This window comes from Tamandua tetradactyla, chromosome 3 (assembly GCF_023851605.1).
Source record: "Tamandua tetradactyla isolate mTamTet1 chromosome 3, mTamTet1.pri, whole genome shotgun sequence".
In the NCBI taxonomy this organism is placed as follows: domain Eukaryota; kingdom Metazoa; phylum Chordata; class Mammalia; order Pilosa; family Myrmecophagidae; genus Tamandua; species Tamandua tetradactyla.
This window is the reverse complement of record NC_135329.1, coordinates 53175917-53191914: the sequence shown is the minus strand read 5'-3', so window position 1 is coordinate 53191914 and position 15998 is coordinate 53175917. Positions and strand designations below refer to the sequence as shown.

Here is a 15998-nt window from a genome sequence, read left to right as displayed (position 1 = left end):
CCCTAGCCCCAAAGCCTCTGAAAGGTTGGATAGGGGGCTGTCTATTTCTGCTGCCGCTGATGTTAGAAGGCAGCTCAGCACCACAACCCCAAATGCCAATCAAAGCCTACTACAAGGGTGATGTATGCCGTCAGAGGTCATAACACTGTCAGAAATAGTACACTGGTTTCCTTCATTAATCCCAGATCAATTCTTACTTTCACTCATCCAATGGATCTTTGAGTTTGTTCTTTGTTGTTTCCTGACTTTGACTCTCAAACACTCCTTAGTAAAATTCGGCTTGGAATTATTCTTCTAACCTTTCCATACTCTATTTCTTATGGTTGGATACACTTCTATTTCCATTCCAATAAAGGGAGTATTTAGCTAAATTCAGTTCCCAAATTATTCAACAGAACTTCTGATTTCATCCTTCTTTGATAATCCTTTCACCCATTTCTAAGTAGGCTTAGTCTAAGTCTAGAATGTTGGACTTAATTTATGTTTTGTATTGTGTTCTAGTTAATTCTATAAGTTGTGACTGAGTCCTCTAATTAATTAGTGCTTCAGATTATGTTATTTCAACTTCCGCTCTTAGATTTTAACTACACTTATAAAAATTGAACTTTGTATCGAGGCTAAATGTGTGCATGTGTATATGTGTGTATACATTATATATATATATATAATATATATACACATAAAATAATGCTTATATATATATAAACATTACTTTGAACTCCCTGAGAATATGGACCATGCTCCTATCAGTTTCTGACATTTAGTAGACATTCATTTGAAACCTGAAAATGCAGTGAAGCAGAATTAACTAAATTAAACTGATCATTTTCTGTTACTGCTGAAAGGTACCTGAGACTATTTCAGTTTAGAGATTAATAAAATGTAGAAAATAGAAGCAACTTTTCTAGGGTCAGACAGTGAGTTAGGGTCAGGGCCAGGATTAATATACATTAATTAATGTCTACCTTAATTAATATATTGCAGCTTCAAGATAGATGAGGACTTTGCTATAAGAAAACAGGAAAATAGAACAATATTTCACTGTCCTCAATTTCACATGCTTTCTTATAATGCATATATTAAAAAATGAACAGTAGTGTGGATGTTAGCTAGAAATTTTAAAACCAACCATTATATTCAAAATGCACAGTCCTCTAGAAGAGACCATGTGGCTCTCAGGCAATGAGGAGAAGGTCGCCTCATAATAAAAGCGTTGGACTGAGTCTCCTGATGACCAAACCCTCTCAACTGCTAACAACCATCTGGATTGTCTATGTGGAAGCCAGATTGCCTGTTATGTCCACCAAGTGAGTCGCCTTGCCCTGGAAAAACAAAATACAAAACAGCAACAAAAGAAACCTGTCATCTCCCTGTCTTTCTGTAGAAATGAGCTTTCTTCCAACTTTCACTGGTGGCAAGGTCATTCAGCTTATCTCTGCAAATCTGGAGGGTGACAGCTGCCAGGGGGCATTTGGACAAGAATCTGATGGACAGGGAGAGGCTTCCAGATGAGGAAGCCAGAAGGAGGCATTTTAGCATGTTGTTTCTCTTGCACAGTTACCAGTAGTTTAGAAAACAATACCTATTTATTAGTTGAATAACAATCCTTTTCCTCGTTCACTTTGCTAAATAGAAGATGGAAGTTTGGGGCTGTTTGTCTGTAAGGCTCCCACGCTCTGCAACTCCTTTTCTTTTGTTTCTAAGAATAAGAAAATCACTGAAAGGCTGAAAAATCTCTTTAAAAAAAAATGAGCTAGTTTGATTTGGTATTTAATTAGGGCTTTTTGCCTTTGCTTTGGATTAGTGGATCTTCTCCTGTTTGGAAGGTGGTTGTTCTGACTTTTATCTTAAATTTCTTTTTAGGTTATATTAATTTTGCTGTGAATTGTTTCACAGTGCTGGCCCAGAGAAGCAAAATAGAGCTGTGCTAACAGTGGAATACAACACAAATATTTTCCCAAATTAAATGGCAGCCATTTATCAAATCAATTATGCCAATTTTACATTGCAGGCCCATGAATTTTATACCTATTCATAAAATATCCTTTTCAAAAGCACATGGTGGAATACATTTGGCAAACTGCTACACAGGGGAAAGATAGGCAAAATCATTTTACTTGCTGAAAAAAACTTATTTGTTAATTTGTAATTGAGATGACACATATTAATTATACTGACTGCCACATCAAAGGTGGAAGGAGTGTATAATTAGATAATTAGGTAAAACAACAATAAAATTCCCAAACGACCTTTATGATTTACCTTGAAATCTGCAGGTAGAGTATACAAGGATGGCTTTCCTTTTCAATGAAATAGGAAAGTATTCTTATGAAGATCACAATCTGAATTACTTATATAGAGTACTCATTCTGCTTTCTAAATAAAAAATTCCAGAGATGTGTTAAAGGTTTTTATATGAAGAAAAGAAAAGCTGATACGCAAAAACTACTAAGTTCGCAAACCTTATATATTATGCTAGACCCTGGGCAGTGTGGGAAAGCCAGATAAAACAGGAAGACACTAATTTTTATTGAAGAAGTACTAAGCAACAGTCACGATGCCCATATATATGTATATGTATATGTGAATGTATATCTGTGTGTGTATGTGTGTACATATATATATATATGTCTGTATGTATGCATGTATTTGTTTATGCATGTATATATATATACACACACACAGAGATAAATACATATGTACACAAACATAGACATGTACACTCATACATTTAACTAATCCAGATTACCCACTTGTTTGCTTCTGCTTTTGCACATTAACAAAAAGTGGCTTTCTCTGCTTGTAAACATTCCCCACCCCCCACAAACCTATCTCTCTGCTCCACCTTTCCCCATCTTTGCCTGCCTAATTTCTTCTCAGTCTTCAAACACTGGTCAAATAGCCTATAGTCTTCCCAGGCTATGTTGCTACTCCCTTCATTCTGATTGACAGGTCTTGTATTTGTGCTCCCTTACTCCCCTGGGTATACCTTCCTAGAATTTGGTTATATTTGTGACCCTACTTGTGTCAATCTGCAGAGACAGAACTGCAAGAAGTCTCATGTTATTGAATCTAGTTCTGAGCCTCCATCCTCATAGGAAGAGAAGAAATTCTATTTCAGTCACTAGCGTTATCTCTTGACACCCAGAGCTGAGGCAGAATTTAAGAGGTGTGATGTTTGCTGAATTTCCAACTTGCAACCTATCCATGGCCTCACTGATGTCCTCATTGCCAAGGCCACAGAAGTCCTTCAAAGGCTGGCCACTATGTTTCTGAACCATATATGATTAGGGAAGTTTTTGATATGGCTGGGGAAAAATGACTCCTATGGCTCAGATAGTTTCAGAATGGAAGATCTACGAATGTCAGGGTAAGCAAAAGCAGTGTGGACGAGTTCAGAGAACTGGAAAAGAAAAGCCATTGTGGTGAGTGGCAGGTTTTCCATTTGGCTAAGGATGAAATGTCAAGGGAGGTGAGGTGTGAAAAGTTGCACAGAGCCAAATGGAAGCTGTACTTGAATATGAAGCTAAGGTGTTTTATTAAATGAGGCAATTTAGGGTGGACATTAAAAGTAGTAAATTCTAGAGCTCGGTTGTGCTTGGAATCTAAACCCACTCTAGTTGTGTAAACCTAAAGCAAATTATTTAACTCGCCTTAAGCCTCCATTTCTTCATCTCTGAGGCTAAAAATAGAATCTTCCTCATGGAGATTTTGTGAGCATAAAATGAATTAAAATATATGAAGTATTTAGAAGAGTGCCTCGAACGTAGTAAACACTACATAGGTATATATTGTTGCGCTATTATTATTTTATGCCCGTTAATTCTGAAGGAAATGGGGAGCAAAAGAAGATTTGGGTAGCATTGTGATAAAAATTTACAATGCATTTCCCAAAACATTTTTCTATCAACTATTTTATTAGCTCCTTAGGCTACCAAGAGTACACATTGGAAAAATGAGACAAGTGCTGGATCTCCTTCATGCCAGCTCCACATTTATTGTAGCAGAAATACACCCTTATGTCAAAACTTGGGTCTGGCTGTGATAAAAACAAATACTCATGTTTACATGAAAAAGAAATATTGTTGACGTTCATTTAGATTAGTAATTTGTCTTAGAATTATTGGAGGTAAACATTACTGATATTGCTTTAAATTGCAAAAAAAAAAAAAAAAATTAAAAACATTCCTTAGTTCACAGAAAGCCCAATGGTTTCATTGATTATAGAACTATACTGCTAAAATAACAGTAAGATATACTGCTTTACTCTGACAACAGTGCAAAATAAAAGAATCTCAGCGATAGTTAAAAAGACATTGAAGGTGTTGATTTTGACTACTAACCCAACAAAATGCAGAGCTGAGGGATGGGTGTAATAATTGAGTCTTGTTAAGGATAAGCCTATTTTTCATTTCTGTGAGCAGGACCTAGATTTTTTAGATAATACTTGAAACCTGAAGTGATGATTTATCAGATATTTCAACAGTTTTCTGTAATTCTTTGAACTGTCATGGCAAAGAAGATATGCTTGACGAATTAGGTTGATGAAATAGGTTAACTTTTGAAAGTATTTTTACTAAATCTTTCATATTCTGTCTTAATATTTAGCAAGAAACTGTCCAAAGCAGACTCTTTTCTAATGGAAAAAATGTTTTTAAAAGACATATTCTTTTAAGTCTTTGTTAGAAACCATTGAAATCATATTTAAATGCTGTAGAAAAGATAGTATAAAACATTCAAGAGTATTTTTACTTTTTTTTTGTTTTTTTTTGCATGGGCAAGCACTGGGGAACATCAAGTGAATTTTTAAGAGGGGAAAATACCAAAATTCCAGCATTATAACAAAACCATGTTCATAGTGGATGGTCGTTCATATTTTGAAACTTCAACTTCTATGTGAGAGTAAAGCAAAAAATGTTTATTTGGCACAAAATTTGCATTTTGACTAGTACATTTCCTAGTATAACTAATATGGACAGGTTGATTGAACACAATAAATACATGGAACCTTGAATAAAGCATGAGATATTGTAAGTTCGTCCAGTGTGATGCCCCAATAAATCACAGAGTGATTTGAACAGTGAATAAAGAAATATTTGCAAAGTCCCCTTGGGAGAATGGCGAGTAAGGGGGAAAATTCAGCTTCCCTGTTTGGAGAATTCCTGATATTCCTCCAAGTAGTAAGGACAACCAAATCAATAGGCCAAGCCCTCAATCTTAGGGTTTGTTCATATGAAACTTATCCCTGCAAAGGATAAGCTAAGCCTACTTAAAATTAGTCCTAAGAATCACCCTCAGAGAACCTCTTTTGTTACTCAGATATGGCCTCTCTCTCTTAACCATCCTGGCAATCAAACTCATTGCCCTCCTCCTTTCTACATAGAATATGACACTCAGGGGTGTAAACCTCCCTGGCAATGTGGGACAGAAATCCTAGAATGAGCTGGAACTCAGCATCAAGGGATTGAGAAAACCTTTTCAACCAAAAGGGTAAGGGAGAAATGAGACAAAATAAAGTTTCGATGGCTAGAGATTTCAAACAGAGTCAAAAGGTTACCCTGGAGGTTATTATTATGCATTATATAGATATCTCCTTTTTAGTCTAAGGTGCATTAGAGAGGCTAGAGGGAAGTTCCAGAAACTGTAGAGCTGTGTTCCAGTAGCCTTGTTTCTTGAAGATGATTGTATAATGGTATAGCTTTCGCAATGTCACTATGTGATTGTGAAAACCTTGTGTCTTATGCTCCTTCTATCTATGGTATGGACAGATAGTAAAACATATGGATTAAAAATAAATAACAAGGGCACAAATATTTAAAAAAATAGATGGATACACGGGAAAAATGTACCTATTACAAACTATGGACTATGGTTAACAGTAATATTTTAATATTCTTTCATTGACTATTGTCAAACATACCACACCAATAGTATTGGTCAATGGGTGGGGGGTGGATAAAAGGTATGGAAGGATTTGGGTTTTATTTTTTATTTTTATTTCCTTTCTGGAGTAGTGAAAATATTCCAGAGTTCTTCATGGGTATGTATGCCCAACTACGTGATGATACTGTGAGCCAGGGATTGTATACTTCAGATGGTCTGTATGTGTGAGTGTATCTCAATAAAACTGTTTTAAAAATAACAATACATAAATAAATACAACAACAGCATTAACACCAGAAAAAAAAAACATGTTTTCTCCAGCCTTTTATATGAAGAAACAATTTAGGTTGCAGTATTTGTAGCATGCCTGATATTTTTAGCTATTTATTTTGAAATAATTTGAAAATAAATGATCAAAATGAGGAAACTAACATTGATACATTCTACAGAATTTACTCAAATTTCACTATGTAACATGAGTGTATGTGTGTGTCCATGTATGTTACTTTGTATTTTCATGTTCCATGATATGGGTCTGCAAAGTATTCATAACTACCAAGTCTTTCAGTGTTTTTTAAAAAAAACTAAACATCTTAGAGAAGATTTGATAAAAGAGATTTCATATATATATATATATATATATATGCATATACACATATATATATAGATATACACACACACATATTTGTATGCTTCAGCTGCATTTTCGCTGTTTTTTCCAAATATTGCCATCAGTTCCATAATTTCCATTCAGCTAAGCACAGAATTATATAATTTTTTAGTATCATTCACTGTAGTTCCTTGTTTAATGTCTTTTAGCCTTATGGAGTACACAGTGCATTCCACGAAGGCAGGGCCAGTTCTTTACTTGCAACTTTATCCCCACCCTATCTGGTATCTTTAGTTGATACTTTGACACCCCCATTTTATCTTATATCTGATGTTTAGTAGATATTTGTTGAATTGAATTATCAATTGAACATAAACCATGGAGCACCACATTTTTGGGTATGGCAAACAGGTCAAGATTTATAATTTCCTACATGTAGGGATTAACAAGAAGTAATTCATCACCCTTTCAGTTGGACATAAACATTGAAGAAAGATAAATTTCTCTTTCTGGTGATGAAAATCCCATGTTCTGCCTGGAATACATCCACATTTCAGTGGTGCTCAGTTTAAAGTGCAATTAAATTAAGGTGAGTCACCATCCTGTATACTTTTCAGAAGGATCTATACATTAATTCTTGTCTTTTATCAAAGAGTATAGACTGGTAATTCATTCCTTTACTGACTCAGTATTTACAGAGTACCAGGGACTTAGGCTAAAGGACATGGATTGTGCAATATACTCAAACACGAAAAGCTGTAATTACAGCAGGAAATATTCTTGCTAGATAGACACAAACACAAAAAAAATCAAGAGACCACAGAAAATTCTCAAAAAGATTTTTGGAATTCCTGTTAAGGCATTCATTTTTTAACATATATTTATTAAGCACCACATATGTGCATTTTATTTCGCTAAGGTCTATGGAGATAAAAGGCAAGCAGGGTGTTTAACATTAATTCGTATGATTAGAAAGGTTTCCTGGAGAGATGATGACAATGCCTAACTGAGATTCAAGTGAGGAAAGCAGATGAGAAGAGATGCCAGTGACACTGAGAAATAAGTGATAAGGCTGCAAGGGCAGAACAGAGAAGCATCAAACCCAGGCTAAAAGTTGGATTTTTAAAGTTGACAATGACTAAACTGAGTTAAACCAGAAAGAAGAGAAACAGGTATTAAGAAAAGTGTTATGGTAGAGGGGTGTTTTCAGATTTGTTTAGTCCCAGGGATCTTGAGTCAACTGCCTTTTAAGAGAGAGGATTCTCTATACCTTGGAAACATTCATACGTGATTACAAGAGAAGATAACATTGAAAGGGATGGTGATTTCTGGCTTTGGCACCCAGAAACTATTTTTTCATTCTTTGACTTACTTGTTCATCTCCTCATTTGCTTATCAGGTGGGCACAGGTCCCTGGTAGTTAAGAGAAAGTGCTAGGGTCTGTGAAAGAGGACCTTGCACCGACACTTCTTCAAGGCAATTACAATGGAAAGAGAAATTTCATATACAGAGTGAACACTGACCACAGTAGATGGATGTTCCGCCAAGTCAGTGCTGATGAAGACATTATGCCAGGTAAGGTGGGGCTTTGAGGCAGGAGTGGGTAGGGAAAGAGGAAAGCCCTGTTGATGGAGACATTTGTAATGTATAAATAAAGAAGACCAAATAGGTTAATTCATTTGAATTCACAATTGCCTTAGAAAATAACCTCATCTCCATTTGCTAGGTAAAGAACTGAAGGATGAAGAAGGTAAGTGACTTACATGAGGTTGGAGAGCTAGCAGCAGCAACACAGAGACACTGGCTGAAAACATAAATTTTCTGATTCCTAATTCCAGTTCTTCATCATGACTTTCAAAGGAATAGAGCCAGGTACAAAAAGTGTAACTTCTTACCAGTTCAGATACGAAGAGCAGAGGATGAGCAGGAGCCAGCATAGATGCCTTTTGGTGCTTTCCTTTCCTTCTTTTTCTTCCCTGGCTTTTGTCCCTTGCTCTTTTCCCTCCTTGTGCGCCCTTTTTACCCACACTTTGCTTGCTGTTACCTCTAACATTCTCTCCTCTCTTGCTTTTGCTCAGAGCATGTTTTGCCTTGATAATCCTTCATCTATTGTTGAGTCAGCTTGGTGTTAAAAAGTTCAACAAATTCTCAGTTCACTTAAAGTTTCTAGGGCACATTGCCTGCAAATTGGACCCTTAAAGCCTCTGAGTGGCAGTGGGTAATGAAACACACAGGGGAGGAAAGTATATTATGATGCGTAATTGTGGATTGTGGCAGAACCAACCACCAGGTGCAGGCTGGATCAGCCCATGTGTTGGTGTCTCCTACCACAAATCAGGGGCATCTTATGAGGGCCTGAGGTTTAGCTGTGGGAGGCCAACCTATCTTGCTTGAGACTGGTCAGTGATGCAGAAAGGCAACTGATGGGTGGGTCAGAGAAGGGGACAGGAGCAGCAGTCCCTGCCAAACAAAGATAGAACAATACCTTGGAGTACACATACATGCACTCATTATGAGCCAGTGTGTCTGTTTGGCAGTAAGTCATGTCCTGTAATGGGAAGCGTATGGGTTTAGAACTCAACAGATGTTGATTTAAATGGTGCTTCCAAGACTTACTTGAATCTCTCTGGGTCTCAGTGCTCTCATCTATATAGTGGTCATAGCAACAACCACCTCACAGGTAATACATGAGAATCAAGAGAAGTAATGTACATGAAATGCCTACTCTATGGTTGGTGCTGGATAAACATTAGCCGTTCTCCTTTTCACATCATTGTTAAAGAATAGGCAAAATTCCCTTTTTACCCTTTAGCTCACCCTTCTAGTATATTATATAAGTCAGTCCACCTCCCACACTACCTTTGGAGTATATTATAAACAGATTTGGATTACAATATGGGACAGATGAGAGAAGGTTGGGGGTCAAGTGGAGGGATCAGTAACCATTTGATGTGCTCTGCGTCTGTCACATCAAAGTGGGACAAACAGCACAGATCCTTTGAGACAGTTGCAAATGTTGTGTTTTGGACAGAAGTTACTTGGAGAGGAAAAGCCTGCTGAGAAGGCATTGCGGGCAAGACATAAAAACAAGAGAAGGGGTCAAAGAGAAGAGAAGTAAGCCTCTGGTTACCAGGGGAAAGCCATGACTGAAATAGGCCTGATAATGGGGGTACCTCCAAGTCCTTTGATACTCCAGTGTTTCAATGCATGGCCTGGATTCCTGGGAGTAGAACTCACAGCTTTTAAACCTCTCTGTCTTCCTCACCTACAAAGCTGCTATTGCCAGCACTGGCTGGGTGACTGAACCCTTAAAAGTATTGCATCAGATTACGAATAAGATTTTCTCTACCTTTGAATCTTTCCTTTATTGTTTGCTCATGAACTTTGGGGACTATTATACTTAAAGAAAACTCTGTCTTTGGCTTATAAGTCATTAAAACTGGAGCATGAATCTGAGTCTCTTACTGAATTTCGTACTTTCGCAAATGTTCCCTTCCATGGTTAAGCTCTAAAGAAAGATCCTACTGAGACAAAGGCCACAGACATTGGCTTAAAAAATCTGTCCATTGTGTGGAGAGCATTGCTGACCAGTCCACAATTTATAATGCCTTTGTAGGAATATATAATATCCAAAATTTACGTATGAGTGACTCAGTTTCAGTTATCACTGTACAAGAATTTCTATTCTGACTGTCAAAGAAAAGTACCCATTTAGAGCTTTTAAGAACTTTGCTGGTGCAAAAGAGAAGAAAAGCACAAATCTCAGGGCACTGATCCGGGTCTTCTCTCAGGTGAATCTGATTTGTCCAAACAAAATAACCACATGCTTAAAATATCTCACCTCTCTGCTCACCACCCCTCCCCCCACAAAAAGAAAAAATAAGAAGTCCTATTGATTTTATATCTAAAATGATATCCCATTAAATGTAGGTTAATATTATCCTCTTTAAACATGCAAATGTCAGGGAAGATGAAAGCTTATTAGTAATTTATTGTCATTAGTATACTACCTACTTTACCTAATGTTTAGAAGGTGCAAGTGGGGCTAAGGGATTTTCTTAGGAAAGTCCGATGGGGGAATGAGTTGGGATAATTTTGCAGCCCAAAACATCTTAGTAAATGTGGTCTATTGAAACAGCAATTAATGAACCAGGAGATCAGGAAGAAAAGGGCTCATAGCAGTAGCTATGAGGGTCCTCCATGGTCAGCAATATTTGAGGAAATTTGTTTTCTCCCTCTCTTCTTCTCTTCTGCTTGGACCCACATCTTGGTCCTGTACAATTCAAGTCCATTATAGGTCAGTAGTGTTTAATGAGCTAGCCTCGTTTTACTTATTATTGACTCATTAACATTGACTCAACTCTCCAAAGTATATATTCTAGGTTCTCAGTCACTAAATGTTCACTTAATTTTTGGCCTACAATAAGTGTGGAAATGGGCCTTCTCAACTGCACTTGGAAATGTGTAAGTCCATGCTATTCTTAGAAAACTTTGGTAAGCAAGGACCTTAAGTAACCATGTGGTCCTCTAATCCTAAATCATTCAATGGAAAAAAAGAAGTAAATTAACAGAGAGGGTAAGTTATGTGTTGTAAGTTATATTGCTAGCAATATAATATAGCAAACCTAGAGTTCAATCAAGATCTCTTCATTTTATCTGAAATGCCTCCTTTAAGTGATCTTGCTTCCTCTCTCCCCCTTGTATTTCTAACACTACCTGTATCCCCACACACTTCCCCTCTTCTCTAGACCCTCCCTCTTTATACTTGTGCTTGATTCAAATTAATGCAGCTCTCAGCTTTCTCTAGTTTTTCTCATCTCTTCTTATCTGCAATATCCTGATTTTAATGATGGTAAAGAGCTGCAGAGATGGCCAGAATGAAAATTAGATGACAGTGGAAGGCTCCGAGCATTAATTACTAAGCCCATCATGGTTCAGTGATATTTTGAGGAGAAAGGGAGTCAAGGGGCTTTTAGACTCATTACTTACAAAAACATTATGACAAAGGATATGTATCTATGATAGATTCAGAGTACATATAGGAATGATAGCAATTGCCACTATGTTTTAGAAAAAGCAGATTTGTCCTTGACTGGAAATTGAAATGGTAATAGTCATTAAGAAATAAACCTCCATCCAACTATGAATATAAATCTCTAATTTAATAAATTAAAAACAGTTTTTCCCTAAGTAGTGGGTGATATGTTTAATTGATACTACCTCAAATTCATTGTGCTCTACCATTCTTTCTGGTGTTGGAGGGCACATTGATATGAGATATCATTGACGGGTGGGCACTAGAACAAAGCTCATGTGGAAAAAGCAAGTGAATATTCACACTAGAATCAGCAGTTCAACAGCTAAGACCTTTGAGCTATTGGAGGGCATGAATAGCCTTTATAATGAGAAATGAGGCAGGCCAAGTATGAAATATTGGTACCAGCTCTATTATATTGGGGAAATAGAGTCCATTCTCCATGGGTTTGAATCATGAATTTCTACCATACAAGCTGAGTGACCTTGACAAGAATCTGTATTTCTTCATATCTAAAAAAGTTGGATAACTTTTTTACAAGATTGCATGGGAATTAGAAGCCAACATATGCAGAAATACTTGGCACAATGCCTTGTATGGAGTAGGTGATTAATAAATGCTAACTAGATCTGAATATTAAATTGGTGGGAAGTAGCAGATGTCTTCGGTTAAGGGGAGAAGTTACACAGGTTGGTTGTGAGTTGTGTTAATAGACAGTCACTTACCAGTGGTCTGAACTATGGGTAAGATCACAACTCTGGGTAAGGAAAAAGTGGAAAAAGAAAGCAATGTCAAGCAATTAAGTACCAGTCACTCTACATTATCTTGTATAACTTCGTGTGGAAGAGCCACCAGATGAAAACTTTTGCTTCAATTTAAACGGAAGCTCTAAGACCTTGTCCAGGGACACAGTTTGTTTGGTAGAGCATGGAAGGAACCTAAGTCAATTTGCCACCAAAGCCCAGATTCCACTATGCCTACTGCTGCTCTTAAGTCTAAACTCTAGCGTTCCAGGTCTGAGTAAGTTTACTCCTACTGAACACAACTTAGAAGGAAATAGAAGCATTAAATTCAGGTAAGAGAAAAAAGCAAGATCTCAAGACAATGATCTAAACTTCTGTCTCAAGTAGAAATAAAAGAGTGAAATAGACCCAAAGCAAGAGAAAGGAAGGCAATAATAAAGAGCAGAAATCAATTAAATTCAAAGCAGAAAACCAAAAGAGAAAAATCAATGAGACAAAAACCTTGTTCTTTGAAAATGCCTATGAAATGATTAACTTCTAGCAAAAGGGAAAGAAAAAAAAAAGGAAGACATAAATTTACCAATATTGGGAAAAATAGAGGAGCTATTGCTACAGACTCGGAAGACATTAATGAATAAGTGAATCCTATGAACAATCATTTGGGATCTTGGGGAAATTACTTGACCTCAGTTCTCTCATGTTTAAAGTGGAAATAATATTACAGAAGTAAAATAATAAGAAGAAGATTAATACACTGCACAGAAATACATATACATACGCAAAGTGCTTTTACATATATGATAGATGTTCCACAAATATTTCTTCCTGCAACTGCCAAATGTGTGTACTGACTGTGCCAGGAGGAGTCCAGGGATCTCTATGGACTGAAGAAATGGGGGAGGATTCAAGGAAGAAGTGGGGTCTAAAATGAGGCTTAACGACCATGAATATGTAAATACAAAAGCAGAGGACTCCCTGATAGAGAAGTGATAAGGCAATTCACAGGTGGCAGCTGGCATTCCTCCCCATGTAGGGTAAGTGCCCTTAAAGTGAGGTTATTAGAAATGCAGAGGTGGCCAGTAAGGTAGTCACATTGGCTTGAGTAGAAAGTTCAGGTAAAAATATACCAATGGGGACCATTTTTACAGTAACTTGAATCCCTAGATTTGGGATCTGTACTTTAACAAACAGGCATTCAGAAGCCAAAAACAGTTTTGGAGGTTGATATTGTCATTTGAAATTTATGTTTAAAAAAGATAATCAGTGAGATTTATTGGACACTGAGGACCAGGCCTAGAGGTATTAAGACCAGATAAGAGGCTATGAAAATGGCCTGGACACAATGGCAAATGCATAGGTTAAGGTCTTTCCGGTCATTTTCTCTTGGTATTTACATTGTTTTATTATCCTATGGCAGACGATTGACTTCTCTGAACCAAATGTCTACATATACCAAGAGATGTGAAATTAGTCAGTGTTGGTTAAACAAACACAGTTAACACATACATGGATGCCCCTAGATCACTGTTCATACATGATAACTGCTCTAATGAAGTTGTTTTTTATACCAAACTGATTGCAAATGTTAACATTCAAGCTATACAATACAAGCTTGTAGTCTGAATGTCCAAACTCCTGACTCAAATTTTCTCCATGTCATGGCATCCAGAAATATCATAGTTAAATTCAACTTTCATTCCTTATTGATAAGAACAACTAACATATATGAAACTAATATTTAATGTGCCAAGGAGGCTCTGGTAAGCAAATTGAATATATCATTCATGCTGCCCAAGCAGCTGTGTTGAATGGGTTCTGCTGTTTCCCTCATTTCCCACCCACATTTGTGGAAGGCCTGCTCTTAACCTGCCACTGTGCTAGGTGTGCAGGTTGCATTTTAAAACACAAACCTCCTATCCCTGTCTTAATGCACTTATAAAGCTTATGACACTATCAGTAATCATCCCATTTTGCCAGGGTCTCATGATTAAAAGCCTTGGGGACTTAGTTTCTATTTATGGCATCCCAAGGTCACCTTAGTACAGCTCCCAAGGAGGCAGTGGGTGCTTGGAGCTGACATTCCAAAGAGGATGAGTTCCCCAGCCAAGGAAAAGAATGCAGCTCCTTGTTCATTGTAAAATATTTGTGCTCTTTGGATTTGGAATCGTATATGGATGGCATGCAATTTCAAGATTACATTGATGTTTACTTCTTCCTCCACATTTCACAGATATCCTTTATTTTTTGTTGGTGGATAAATACCTGCAGGTTTTCACACCTGTTTTCCTTTTAGGAGAATGCAAATCTAAAAAAAAATAATCAGTTTCTTTACTGACAGGTGGATGTTTAGTAAAGTTTCATGGTAATTAAAACCATACCCTAAATATTTAAATAAGCAGTACAACATATGAAAATGAGTTTTTATTCAATAATTTGCCACACATTATTCCAAAATATCAAATGTTTCCTCAAGGCCTTTTGTTTGATTAGGGAATTTGTGAGCCTTCATTGCAATGACTTAGAAATTGATGTGTTTATAGGATTGTATTTTCAGAATTACAAAAATCGTATCTACGCAATGTAAATGTTAGAATAATGTCAGCCATTTGTGATGTGTAGGGAATGATTTTTGCTTGCTTATGTAAGTCAAAAGTCTAATTAGTTATTATCCTTAACTTTTTATTTTAAATGAGGATTTTTAAATTTATGTTATTTTATTTTACAGTTTATGTAGTCATTCTGTTCCAGATAAATATGGAGGAAATATCCTGATTTGATATAAAATTAAAAAAAAAGAAATCTGTGGTGCATTTGCCATCACACATAGTGAAATTGGTGTCCCTTTTTAGGAATTTATCAAGATGTCTTGTCAAGTAAATTTCCTGGGTATACCACACAAGTTCTAATATCAAAGAACTTGCATTTTAGCCTAGTCTGAATGCCTGTCCTAACTTCACAGTGAAGGGCAGGCTGCTGTTAGGCATTTGTAATTTTCATTTCCTCTTCTTTCTTTTAGAGACAAATTTGAACTGTTAAGAGTCTATTATTGAGACACAAGAAATGAAGATTAGACGTCTTTTCCAGGAACTTCACCTTGAACCAATCAAACAAAGCACAGAATAACGTCTCTTTTTTTTTTCTATCCCCTAATCAGCAATGTATACCATATGCTAGTTAAAACTGTCTATTCTCTCTCTTTCTTTCTTTTTGATATTTCACTAAACACACAATCTCTTCTAAATTATTATTACCAATGAGTTGCATTTATATATGATGTGAAACAGAGAGATTTATCCAGGATAGGGTGTGCAGCAAATCACACAGTCCAAACAGCCAAAATGTGTTGCAAAGCAGTAATTCTCATTGACGGGCCAGGCCATACCAATCTTGACACTGGGCAAATTAGCCAGTCCAGGAGCAAATAAAAAGAAGAAACAGGTGTGAAATCACCTTCCTGCCTCCTGGGATGAATACGTTGCACACTGAAGGGCGATGCACCTGCACTATTGTTTCTGAGGAAAAAATAGCTTTTAAGTGCAAATACTCTTGAGCCTTGATAGAGACAAGCGACTTCTGTGTAATTTGAGTATAAATCGGTCCTTTTTTTTCCTTTTATGATGGTTTATATTATGTTAACTCTTTGAGGAAATGGCTGTAAAACTCAATTTAAACATTTAACTGCTGCTTGCTTTCAATAGAGAGGGGAAAGGGGGCTGAGGAGAGATGT

At 36.7% G+C, this 15998-nt stretch overlaps 1 long non-coding RNA gene across 1 annotated transcript in view; it reads left to right on the top strand.

The window, feature by feature from the left end:
- The window catches only part of LOC143676078 (uncharacterized), a 123152-nt gene extending 107659 nt beyond the window's left edge, over nucleotides 1-15493 (top strand). Inside the window, exons 2-3 of the long non-coding RNA XR_013171798.1 lie at nucleotides 7893-8068; nucleotides 15288-15493. This is a non-coding gene — a long non-coding RNA (uncharacterized LOC143676078). The remainder of the gene's footprint in view (nucleotides 1-7892; nucleotides 8069-15287) is intronic.
- Nucleotides 15494-15998: the final 505 nt, after the last annotated feature.